Here is a 12,807-nt window from a genome sequence, read left to right as displayed (position 1 = left end):
TGCGTTCAATACCCTGACTTGACCTTGTATTCAGGAGGCTCCACCTGTACCTGCGGCGGTTAATAGGAGCCTGCCTTTCGGAGAGATTGGTGGAGTACCCGGGGCGACAGCACTGGGGCCGACATAGGATGTCCTGCGGTGTTCCACAAGGATCGAACTTAGGACCGGATTGGGAGTTACGGAGGGCAAACCTGCGCTGCGTCAGCGTCTTCTGTTACGCTGATGACACACTTGTGACGGACAAAGGTGCATCCCACCACGAGGCACTGGTGGAACCTATAAGGCGCATAGGGTTTAAGGTGGCCCTGAAAAAGTCAGAGGCTCTATTCTTTCACGGGCCTCGGAAGGCGCTACCTGCCGGTTCGCATATTGTGGTGGAAGGAAAAACCGCATTGGGGTCCAAGATACAATGAAGTATCTTGGACTTACTCTTGATGGTCGCTGGGATTTTCAAGCCCACTTCAAACGCCTGGTACCAAAGTTGATGGAGACTGCAGGTTCATTAAGTGGGCTTTTACCAAATTTGGGTGGTCCAAGAGCCTCAAGCCGGAGACTACACATGGGGGTCGTGCGGTCGATGGCCATGTATGGCTCCCCTGTGTGGGCAGACACCCTGAAGAAGCACAATATCGCCCTTCTACGCAAACCCCAGAGGGTGATGGCCATAAGGGTGACATGGGGGTACCGCACGATTTCGTTTGAGGCAGCCTGTATGCTGGCAGGTTCCCTACCATGGGACTTGGATGCGAAGGCACTTTCATCCATATTTCACTGGCGAGAGGATGCGCATGGCCAGGGCCTGCGATTAGCGCCGAGTGAGATGGAGGCGAAAGAGAACGAGCTCCGTCGCGCCATGTTGTAGGAGTGGGCCCACAGGTTTGAACAGCCTAGTGTAGGCCATCGAGCCGTCGAGGGAATTTGCCCTGTTCTGTCGCAGTGGATGGACAGACGACATAGTGCGCTAACTTTTCGGTTGACGCAGATCCTTTCGGGACACGACTGTTTCGGAAGGTATCTATGTCAGATTGCCGGAAGGGAAGCGGCATCGTAGTTTATCGTAGTTTATACGGTGTTTGCCCCGAGGAGACGGCCCAGCATACGCTGGAGGTCTGCCCAGCCTGGACGGAGGAGCGCCGATCACTTGGCGTAGTTGTGGGAAGGGATCTCTGTCTGCCGACAGTCCGAGGGGTCCTGGAAAGCGGTCCTCACCTTCTGCGAAACCGTCCTATCGCAGAAGGAGGCGGCGGAGAGAGACAGAGGCTACGGCCACTGTCGACATCCGGCGCCGGAGGTTAGGGAGAAGGCGGCGTGACTTCGGTCGCTACCTTCCCCCATAGGGAGCCACGACGACGATCGTGGGGATACACGTTCGTCGTCTACATGTGGCTCGAGATGGTGTCGCGAACACCCGCGTGCGCCTCTCAGTAGGCTATGAAGGTAGGAATAGCTCCTCTCCTTCCTTCCTAGCGAGGTGAGCCCGGAAACGGGTAGGCATCGCTGTCATGGTGCAGAGACGGGTGCCGCGGGATTTTAGTGAGTAGGAGTCTCATATAACCTTCTATCTGTATCCCCAGGCGAAAGGCATCCATGATGGATTTCCCCGCGTAAAAAAAAGGTGGTCCCGCTTTTCCTTAACGCAGACGTACTTTTTATAAAACTGAATTTAAACAAAGACAAAAAATTAAATTTAAAGTAACAAGAATAATTAAAATCTAGGCGTGAATAAATGTGCGTGCGTTTGTATGCGTGTGTTTGTGTGTCTTACTGTCTATGCAATTTCAGACACATCAGTATACATTCAATAATTTATTTATTTTATTTTGTACATAAGCAGATTGCGATGTGTATTGCCTTTGAGCGAATTTGGCTTTGATTGGACGTGTGATTCCAACTCTATCTTTTCTCCTTCTGGTCGATACCCCAGAGATAAACGGCAAGGATTTGCGTAGTCTGTGTACCGTGAGGAGCTCGCAAAATTGACACAGTTCATCAGAGGGGAACCCATAAGGCTTAAAATGAATTACTTTTAATAAGCAGCGCTGACTTCTTTCAATTTCTAAAAACTTAGTCTTATTTGCCCCTCCCCACACAGTAATACAATAACCCAGGACCGACTGCGCCAGTGCGACATATATTTGATTTATTAGTTTTTTATGGGCGACATGTCTTAGCTTCCTAAAGATCCAGGTCAATTTCCGTATTCTGTCGCTCATAAATTCTATGTGTTGATGCCAGTTCAAGCGCCAATGCAGGATAACTCCCAAATATTTAGTAGATGTAACTCTTTGAATAAAGTTACATGTACAGGTACTAGTGTTCGTACTACCACTACATCTGTGGATTTTCAGATGGAGGTCATTATTTGGTTGTGTCCTGTTATTTATGGCGAAGCATATGTAATTCGATTTTGCAGTGTTCAATGTAAGGAGATTATAGTGGAGCCACATAGTTACTTTCATCAGTGCAGTTTCAGCGCTTCCAAATACAGATTTCCAAGTTGAACCCGCAAAAACTATCGTGATGTCATCCGCATAGGAAAAATCGCGGCCATTTGATATATTTATGTTCGTCAAATCATTGATATAAATATATTAACAGCAGTGTTGGGCCCAGCACACTACCTTGAGGGACACCAAAGGAAACCTTAAAGTCCATACTTAGTTGATTATCAATTTTGACTCAGGTAGTCCTTTAGTAATGTTAAGTGGACACCTTGTATTCCAATCGATTCTAGTTTCTGTGTAATGATGGTAACGTGATAACGTGACGTTGCACCGTAGTTAATGTGTATATACAAAACAGTTGTTTAAACATTGTGTGTCTCGTTGAAAACGTTACCTGTTTTGACACTCGTTATCACTTGTTATTTAGCACTATTGTATGTTTTATTACGTGCCCATTTGTATTTAGATAAATTGTACGTAGATAGATAAAAATCGTTTTCACTTCACTAGCCCGGAAAGGCTTTCTTTCTCCTCAGAAATCTGCGCGCAAAAGCGTTTTTTGCACGCTAGCGTGGAAAAGGTTTTTGAAATTCCAACTTGACGATGGATTGAAAAAAAATAATGACACGTTCAAATAAGCGACTTGTCGTACATTACTTTTTTATGTATAATATACATCCGTTGGTATATTTCATTCGTATTATTGTTGACATTAAATTGACAATGATAACTGTTTCACTGATAATAACTGTGGTTAGTAAATTATTTTAATTCGGTAAAGAACTAAAATAATTTCAATAATCACTTAATCCTGACTTAATCACACTAAATAAAAGTACAAGCAAGAATAAAAATTTATGAGCCGTAAATTCAGAACGCATCCGAAGGTTAACTTTTTCTTTTAATGTAAAAAAACTGATGTTTTATAGTACAATTGTTTTTCTTTCATCTGCCATTTTCCTCGCTACAGTTGGTGAAAAGTAACTTGAAAAGTAAGTTTCCGAGGAAAGCGTCTAGTTCATAGACCGCCACACATTGGCCCAAATACGGGTCAGGATTATCATATTTCTCGGTGTCTATGTAGGTTTCTCCACGATTTCTTCTTTCACCGTTGATTACATCTATGGCTACTTCTACTGGCTATTTACAAATCAACGTAGCTTAAGAATTAAAATCGTAGTAGGTACCACATCACCACAGGGATTCCATCGACCTCTCTATTGAAAAGGAACCCCTCGCCCACAGAACTTTTTAAGAAACACAAAATTGTGCCATGTTTTATTTGATTGCTCCATTGATTCAAGAGTCAGCGGATATTTCCACTTGCTCCATGACCCGGGCGGGCGAGAAATAATAAAAAATAGGCGTTGCTGGCCACTGGCGGGTTATCAGCATTGGGACAGGTCGCAGGTCGCGAGCTATCGCACGTCCACTCTGCGCTATTTCTCGAACAATGCAATCGAGGCTCACAAAACACACAAATCTGAGCCGACTAGCTCAAAGAGAGGCCAACACATTCCAACAAACGCGACACGAGATTTACTTGTCGTCAATCACTTACGGCGGCGTGAGCAAACAATGAGTCGGATTGAAATATTCACCAGTCCTTGAAACGCTTCCAGTGTCAAAGAACAGATATTGGAAGCTTATTCAAATTTAGTATTACCTACCACTTTAGAAGTATCAGTAAGTACTTACAATCCTAATAACATCCTAACTTTTCGCTATCACACTAATGAACATAATATGTAGGCAGTTATTGTGTACATTACATGATCGTTTTATTAGCTTGTTATTTATACGCTTACGTAAACGTCGCCTCCGTCGAGATCTTCGCTCGTACACGCCGCCGGCGCGCGGCACCGGCGCGCCTCTCGCGCCGTCACGGACGCTCCTCCGGTATCTAATATCAAGCGACGATAATAACGCGATCGAATACGCGCCAAACAACCCACTAGAAATATTATGCTGGATATGGCCTCTCTATATTATACTTACACCTTATCTAGCAATGTTTCAAAGAGCAGAGGTCGAAGCAACGGTTCGAAAAATATCGTGTTTACGTGTCTCGACACAAGAGTAACTAACTGCGCAGTCAGGCCGAACTTGTGGACACGGTCGACTCTAACCCCCACGCCTTGCTTTGGTAAGCAATGCAACAGAGAAACCGGCTCGTCCATGTAAATTTATCGATATAAAATGCCATTCGAGACGAATCAATAACACCGATTACATCACTTAACGTTAACAAGTCATGAATGTAAAAACTTGCCATCTTCGTCGGCTAGTTATTAAGATTTTTCAACGTTTAATAGTGCAATTTCGAGCAACGCAGTAGCTCACATCGCAGGCGAACTTGATAATTATTACGCTGCAGCAGACGAGAGTGCGTTGCAAGCAATATATTTCATCATCATATCAAGAATACCTAGCTAACCTTCTTCTTATCGTATCGACGGCATACACTATAATGCTTGCCGTCGTGGCGAAACGATTCGCCAATCGGCATGAGGTACTCGCCGATCGTTGCCCAGGGTGCGCCAGACACAAGTACAAGCCAGGAATGATATTGGTGCGTCACGCGGGGAGGCTCCTTTCCCGCACCTAACCTTTTTAAATAGAAGTAGCATCTCGTACTGCGTAAAATAAGTCTCAGTATGTACCTACTTCTCAATTCGCAATTATTATAAGAAACCACTAAGTCATTGTCTTTAATGTTGTAACAAAAACAAATATAATTTTCTATATGTAGATGTAACTTCTACGAGTTAAAGTACTTAAAATTACGTTACGTTTACCTCGTATGACAAACAGCTGGGTATCATTTTCAGTCATTATAATTACAATTACAGAGCACATCAAACTCGACACTGGACGTCGGAGCGTTCTCATCGCAAGGGTTGGAAGTAAATCTTAATTGTCAAGCACTGTCGTACTTCACGTGGGTGGTGTAATTGTTCGTCTGGGGATTTTAACAACTGTATGTACTTACCTACTTTATATTTGCGTAGCATGTAAATAGAAAAATATCAATATTAATGTCTAATGATAATTATCTATTTTATGGCAAACACACGCATCGTTCTTACTGCTGACCAAGTTCTAAAAATTTTGTTACTGCATTCTTGGACTCTACATCAGTTCCTTAGCGAAATTTTCCAAGAAATTATCAGCAAAAAGTTACAAGAATAACTACGATTAAACAGAAAATGTTCCCCATAAAATGAAGCCTCATAGAACAAGGACGGGCGACGACCGATGTGACGTCGATAGCAGAGGCTGCGGCGGCGCCGGCGGGGTTTCGGCTCAAATTCAGTTGAATTCACATAGTCCTATGGACTTACTACCATTATCACTTGCCGCGGATTGCCTTTCATTTGTTTTTAGGATAAATCGTCACAGATTTACGACTGATTATATGTATTGCAAACCTATAATATCATCGCCTAATTGGCAATGAATATTTATTAAAAACGACCTAAGATTTTTTTAAATATTTATGTAGACACTAATTAGATACAAGAAGATAAGTGATTCTGAAACAGGTACATAGGTAATTCACTGACATTTGCATTTACACCTCGTGATGTTGCACGTGCGCGTGCGCAACGCAAGTGCAGTCATCGACCGCACGGCGATTACTATCGATGCGCTAATTAGCGTGGCAGAATCGCATTGCCGGTAGTGTAATGGAATGAGCTATTATTGTCGCCATCGATACTTTCCACGACGCTTCCTTCCGATATTGTTTGTCTGTATTCACTATCCTATGTGAGGTGATAGTCATCGAAAAGAAACTTGGGACTATTTTCACAACTTTCTTTAATTTATGATTGGTTTTTTCGAGTGTTTTTTGTTAAACTTACATCTATTTAACGACGTTTTCTATAATTTGAACAAAAATTCATATACCTAATATATAACGTATAAAAACACCGTTGTACTTTATACGCGTTAATTGTCTTTCTCGATTCAGTAAAGACATTTTCATGACAAAAACACACCTATTTCGTGTAGTCAGACAAAACACTATTCGTATTTAATAATGTTATTCCATTTGCAACAAATAGTTGAAGAAGACAAGACCCATCCAGTTGCACAGAGGCGTGAGACAGGGAAATGTTATCTCTCCGAAACTGTTCTCAAACGCTCTGGAGGACGTCTTCATGACACTTGACTGGACCGGATTGGGCATCAATGTCAATGGCCAAAATCTCACACACCTGCGCTTTGCCGACGACATCGTTATAATGGCAGAATCGCTGCAGCATCTGAGAAAACGCTGAACAGCCTTAATGCTGCCTCAATATCGGTCGGTCTTCGGATACATTTGGACAAGACTAAGATCTTGTTCAATGAGCTCGTTATCCCGGAGCCGATCTCGATTAATGGCGAAACGTTCGAAGTTGTCCTAGAATGTGTCTACCTCGGGCAAACCCTACAACTAGGCAGAGACAACTTCGAGCGTGAAATAGCTAGGAGAGTGCAGCTGGGTTGGGTAGCATTTGGTTAACTGCGTCATGTCTTCTCGTCACCACGCCCGCAGTGCCTGAAGACTAGGCTTTTCAACCAATGCGTCCTACCGGTCATGACTTGGAGCCGAGACGTGGAATATGACGGTCAAACTGGCTCACAGACTACACGTCGCTCAACGAGCTATGGAAAGGTCTATGCTGGGTATCTCGTTAAGGGACAAAGTCCGGAAAGAAATTATCCGGCTTAAGACTAAAGTTGTGTATATCGTCCAGAAATGTAGCAAGCAATGGGCTGGCCACATCTGTCGCAGAACCGATGAGCGATGAAGTAGACGGGTTCTCGAGTGGAGACCACGCCTCGGCAAACGTAACGTAGGACGTCCCCCTGCAAGATGGTCGCGGATCTCAAGAAGGTCGCGGGTAGTGGTTGGATGCGGAAAACGGGTAATCGGGCACTATGGCGTACACTTGGGGAGGCTTAGGTCCAGCAGTGGATATGCAATAGGCAGATTAATAGTCGAGGAAAGTGAAGAATGTCAAATGGATCAGATTTGTATTAAACAGAACGTGGCCGAGTTAAGTACAGTTCACGGATGAATCCTCCCCCTTTTCGAAATGTCTGATAAATGGAGATGAGGCGGTGTGATAATTCATCTCACCTAAATTATATTCACTAAGTATTTAGAAAGAGAGTGAGTTGTTGTGTTTGCTATTGTATCAGTGTCTGATGACGCACTCTCGCGCACCCTACAGTCGCACGTCTACACACCCCCAAGCAAAAACCTTGCCTCCTCGCCTTATCTCACATGTTGTCATTTCGACGCATGCGCTCTTGCCGGTGTTGGACAGGCTCTTCATCGATAAACATTAAATAACATAATTACTTTATTATTAGTTTCAAAATGTTACTTTGAATTTAAATCCGGGATTTAATCGTATATAAAAGTATATTTCATTTACCTCGACATTTCGCAGGTGTTGCAACATACGGGGTACCGGAACGAGTCCTTCGCATTGCCCTGAAGCATCTCGGGACCCGCCTCAAGCATCTCATGGACGACTGCTTGAAGACGGGGTTGTTCCCGAGATGCTGGAAGGAGGGAAGGCTCGTCCTGGTGCCCAGCCGGGACGACCTGCGGACTCCCCCTCGGGGTTCAGGCCCCGCGTCCTGCTGGACGAGGTGGCGAAGATCCTGGAGCGAATCATCGCCTCCAGGATCAAAGTACACAGGCCCCGATGTGTCGCAGCGGCAGAGCGAGTTCAGGGCTGGACTCTACAGCCTAGACGCCCTGGAGTCGCTGCGACACATCGTGGAGGAGGGTAACGGCGAGGGGGAAGGCGTAGTGGCTGTGTCGTTGGACATAGCCAACGCCTTCGGCACTCTCCCCTTCGCCGTTATTAGGGAGGCGCTGAGGTACCATAAGATCCCCAGGTATCTCAGCCGTCTGGTGGAGCACTACCTGGAGGACAGGGTGGTGCTCGACCAGACGAGGGAAGGGAGGCGCGCCGAGCGCCCAATGAGGTGCGGAGTACCCCAGGGGTCCGTATTAGGACCACTATTGTGGAACCTGGGGTACGATTGGGTGCTGAGGGGCGCGCTGCTCCCCCAGACGGCGGTCATCCCGTACGCCGATGACACGCTGGTGGCCGTCCAGGGGACCACCTTCCAGGAGGCGCCCCGAAGAGCCTCAGTAGCGGCGGACATGGTGGTCCGCCGAATACAACTACTACAAGGGCTCGAGGTCACCGTGCCGAAGACGGATGTGGCCGTCTTCGGCGGGAGGGGTAGAGGTTGGGCGGTGCCGGCAGGCGCCCACATCTCCATCGCGAGAGAATCGGTCCCGGTCAAGTCCCAGATGAAATATCTGGGACTTGCCTGGACCGGCGATGGAACTTCGGGGAGCATTTTCGGCAACTTGCTCCCCGAATAGTGGGCGCCGTACCGGCGTTGGGCAGGCTCCTGCCCAACCTCGGGAGGCCGGGAGCCCCATGCAGAAGGCTATACGCCTGGGTGACCCGGAGTATGGTCTTATACGGAGCTCCCATTTGGAGTGGGGCGTTATCAGCGGTGACGAAGTCGCTGCTGAGGAGGCCCCAGAGGGTGGTCGCCCTGCGAATGTGCAGGGCGTACATGACAGTGGCCTGCGCTGCCGCATGCGTCCTCGCCGGTACTCCGCCGTGGGACCTCGAAGCCGAGGTCCTACCGGCGGAGAATGAGGACCGAGGCGAGCGACCCGCTCCCCAAGAGGTGGAGCGGGAGCGCCGCCTCGCGGCGCAGCGCATGCGGGACCGGTGGAAAAAGGGCTTGGCGGAATCCCCCTATGGCGCTCGTACCATAGGGGGATCCGCCCTGTCCTCGTGGAGTGGGTAAACCAGGCCCACGGGCCACTGTCGTACCACCTTGTGCAGGTGCTGACCGGGCACGGCTGCCTCGGTCACTACCTGCATAAGGTGGCGAGGAGGGAACCGTCCCTGTCGTGTCACGAGTGCGACGCTGCGGATGACCCCGCGCAGCACACCCTAAAGGTGTGCAGCCGGTGGAATGAGCAGCGCCGCACTCTGACGGGGACTGTAGGGCAGGACGTCTCGCTGCCGAGCGTGGTTGCCGTTATGTCCTGGGAGGCGGTGGCCTCCTTTTGCGCAGAGGTTATATTGCAAAAGGAGGCCGCGGAGCGGGTGCGCGAGGACGCGGCAGACGCGCACCCGCTTCGGCGCAGACGTACGGGGAGAAGACGAACGCAGTTCGCTGCTCGCCTGATCCCCTAGTGAGGCCAGCGGGCTCTGGACAGGGACTCCGATGCAGGCTCATTGCACGGCCTCACTCGTCTGGGGGGCGGGTCGGAGGACAACCGACTTTATAGTGGGGTAGGTCCTCCAGTCTGGAGGGAGAGTCCCCACATAACCCCTGTGTCTCCCTGGGCGCAGGGGTATCCATAAAGATTTCCCCCGTCAAAAAAAAAACGGTGCAACGTCCGTGATCTCGAAGGGACTGAAGAGGCGGGTGTCAACATCTTCTAGCCGTGCGGGTTTTTTTAACTATCCGCACTTGGTCTTCATTATTACTAAACCGACATACAACAGTCACGATATCCGGCTATTTGTCGGACGATACCTGATATTACCTGTGCCGAAGACTAGATCCCACGACGGCGTCTTTTCAATTGAAATTACGATTTTTTTTTTATTTTATCGGCATCACGTACAATTCTTCTGTAGTATTGATATTCTGTAGAAAGGACCTTGAGATTATGAAGCCCACTACATTGGTTTGGTCTTGACTGAACACGTTCAAAACGTCGAGGAAATAAAATATAATTTTATAGGTACACGATTAAGTCCCGAATTTAAAATCAAATGTGTGAAAATCGTGAAAGTTTAAATCAATGTAGATATGTTATTTTGTTTTTACATGTAAACAGCTAACCAATCGGAATGACGATTTTAATATTTCACCATGAATCAAAAACATGTATAAAAATAATACCTACGTATAAATAATTATTACAATGTATATTATATAGAGTCAGCTTTACAAATTTCATACCGACACTCGGCAAATACTTACGTAGAGATATGACACTATAATATTTTCTAAATATAGAAATAAAACATCTCGAAGAATATACTGTAAGTAATTGTAGTGATTTGCCCAGCTAAAGTGGCAATAAATTATGCCTCATTCACCGCGGCACACATAAATGCTATTGAAATAAATACATCACAGGTTTCATTGTTCACTATTAGTTATTATTGTCTGTTGCGCTCAAATGTACTCGTATTTGCAGTGTTGTTATACATATCCATAGGACACTTTCGGCGGAGTGATCGTGGCCATAGATTCAACCAATGGCAACGTTGCAGCTCTTGCAGTTCTCTCTGTTTTATTGGAGTCACTGTACGAGTACATATAGTTAAATTTCAGCCAAAGTTATTCAAATGCTGTGTCTGTTAGACAATAATTTTATTTACTCATTTTCAAAAGATAACCATTTGAATGTTGTCACATTTTTCATCTAATACCTACCTATTTAGATACTGCGTAAGCAAAATGAACAAATTATGTATTTGTAGGCAAAATTGGTGATTTGAAAGCTGATTGTGGCCAATTGATGGTGACGGAGAGTTCGAAACAGCCAATATAGCAATGGCTAATTGTCTGGACGAGACTTGCTGCGCTGTCTCTCTACTACGTCTTCACCTTCATTGAAGTGCATGCGTTCCACAGTTGCGTATCTACACACTGGCGGAAGCGACGGTACAGCTGCTGCAAATATCGTCTTCAACATTCCATCGTTACAACACGGAACTCGTTATGTCTAATTCTGACTCTATGCCTCTTAGAAAAAGCCATACAGCATCTAACATTCACCACTGAACGATTAAACCATCGATGTAAACATAAATCAACCTGTAGCTAGAGTACCCATATCAATGCGAAAGAAACTGGAAAAGTGCGATTTTATATTTGTGACGCTAACAAACTAGGCTATCGCGCTATACGACGCGGAGGCGTGGCGGCCACGTCTGGTCAATTAAACAAGTGGCACAATAACAAACATGCATAAATCAATCTTAGGTAGTAAGTACTCGTAGGTATAAGTTCATCTTGATGTAAGAAAATATGCAAATAATAGCACTTTTAGCTACCTACAAACGTTCAAGATTCTTTTAAGACTCCAAAAAAGTTTCATTACGAACTTAATCATGTCACAATAACAAAAAGACCATCGAACGGCTTCACGTTCCTAATGAAGAAAAGAAAACTCTGAATAAAATTTACACATTTTATTCTAGGGTGTCATCTATAGAACAATGGTCATGTATTCCGATTGTAGGTACTGCGCAGGATGATGGTGTTATGCAGGATGCAGACAAACTGCCGACGTCCTCTGTGCACCACACCAATCATTAGTAGCAACTAGTGAACAATTTTTATATAACCAAACGGCCAAGCTTGGACTATTCCACAGTTCGTTTATACGAACCTATTAAGTTATTTAGCACGTAAATATTATATCAATAACATTCACTAAGCATGGTTAATCCGAATTTTATATAACGTGATTATACATTCTGCGCAAAAGATTAGCATAAAGACTAGCCAATGGTAAAAACGTTGATAACAAAAATGAATCTAAGAAAAAATATTCTTAGCGCCACGTTCGTTCGTGCCAAATGTATTTACGATTATTTATGAGCAGGAGGCTACACCCGCGTTACAAATATTGTACTACTATTTAAACGCATGCGTGATGAGCGCTGCAAACGATTTGTACTTATTGTTGGTAGGAAGGTACTATATTCTCTATGTGCTTATCGCGCGGATAGAGAATACCGAAATATTTCAGCAGACAGAGTATACGTCGGCTCCGTGGATCGATCGTCACTAAGGCCTCAATTTATGAATCTGCATTAAGCGAAGCTTTGACCAAACCGACTCGCAGCCTGTCTCTACACAACTGCTAATTGCTTCCAATTTAGTAGGACGGATAACGCGTGCCTCCAAGTTCCTAATCGTTGTTTGATATTACTTATCGCGTTTACTCTCCGGTGATGTTTTTGAATACTGTTAACTCGCATTCAGAAGTTTAATTTACGCCAGCGAGTTGACGATTATCAATGTCAACAATATTTATTTAGTGATCCGGCCACTGGTGGAAACGAAATATCCTCACGCAGTGCAGAAGAAACGCCGGTAAAGTTAAATGCGAATTCCCAGTTCAGGTCTATTCCAACGAGTTTTATGTATTTTCGGAAAATATTGAGTGAACCTAAACCGCAACTTTTATTCGTTTACAGTTGGCATGTTTGAGCAGATTTTCGTCGCAAACGAATTCTTTGTTAGACTAATTGTTTAACTTTGTAAATTAACTTAATTAATCGTAATC

The 12,807-nt window shown here is 45.3% G+C and overlaps 1 protein-coding gene across 1 annotated transcript in view; it reads right to left on the bottom strand.

Annotated features, from left to right (window-relative positions):
* Window positions 1-12,807, bottom strand: part of LOC113228132 (hexokinase-2-like) — a 29,671-nt gene that overhangs the window by 16,593 nt on the left and 271 nt on the right. The window lies entirely within an intron of this gene.

The sequence above is a fragment of the Hyposmocoma kahamanoa genome, unplaced genomic scaffold, assembly GCF_003589595.1.
Source record: "Hyposmocoma kahamanoa isolate Upper Pololo Valley unplaced genomic scaffold, ASM358959v1 224, whole genome shotgun sequence".
NCBI classification, from domain to species: Eukaryota; Metazoa; Arthropoda; class Insecta; order Lepidoptera; family Cosmopterigidae; genus Hyposmocoma; species Hyposmocoma kahamanoa.
The sequence above is the reverse complement of the archived record's forward strand: the minus strand, read 5'-3'. Positions and strand labels throughout refer to the sequence as shown.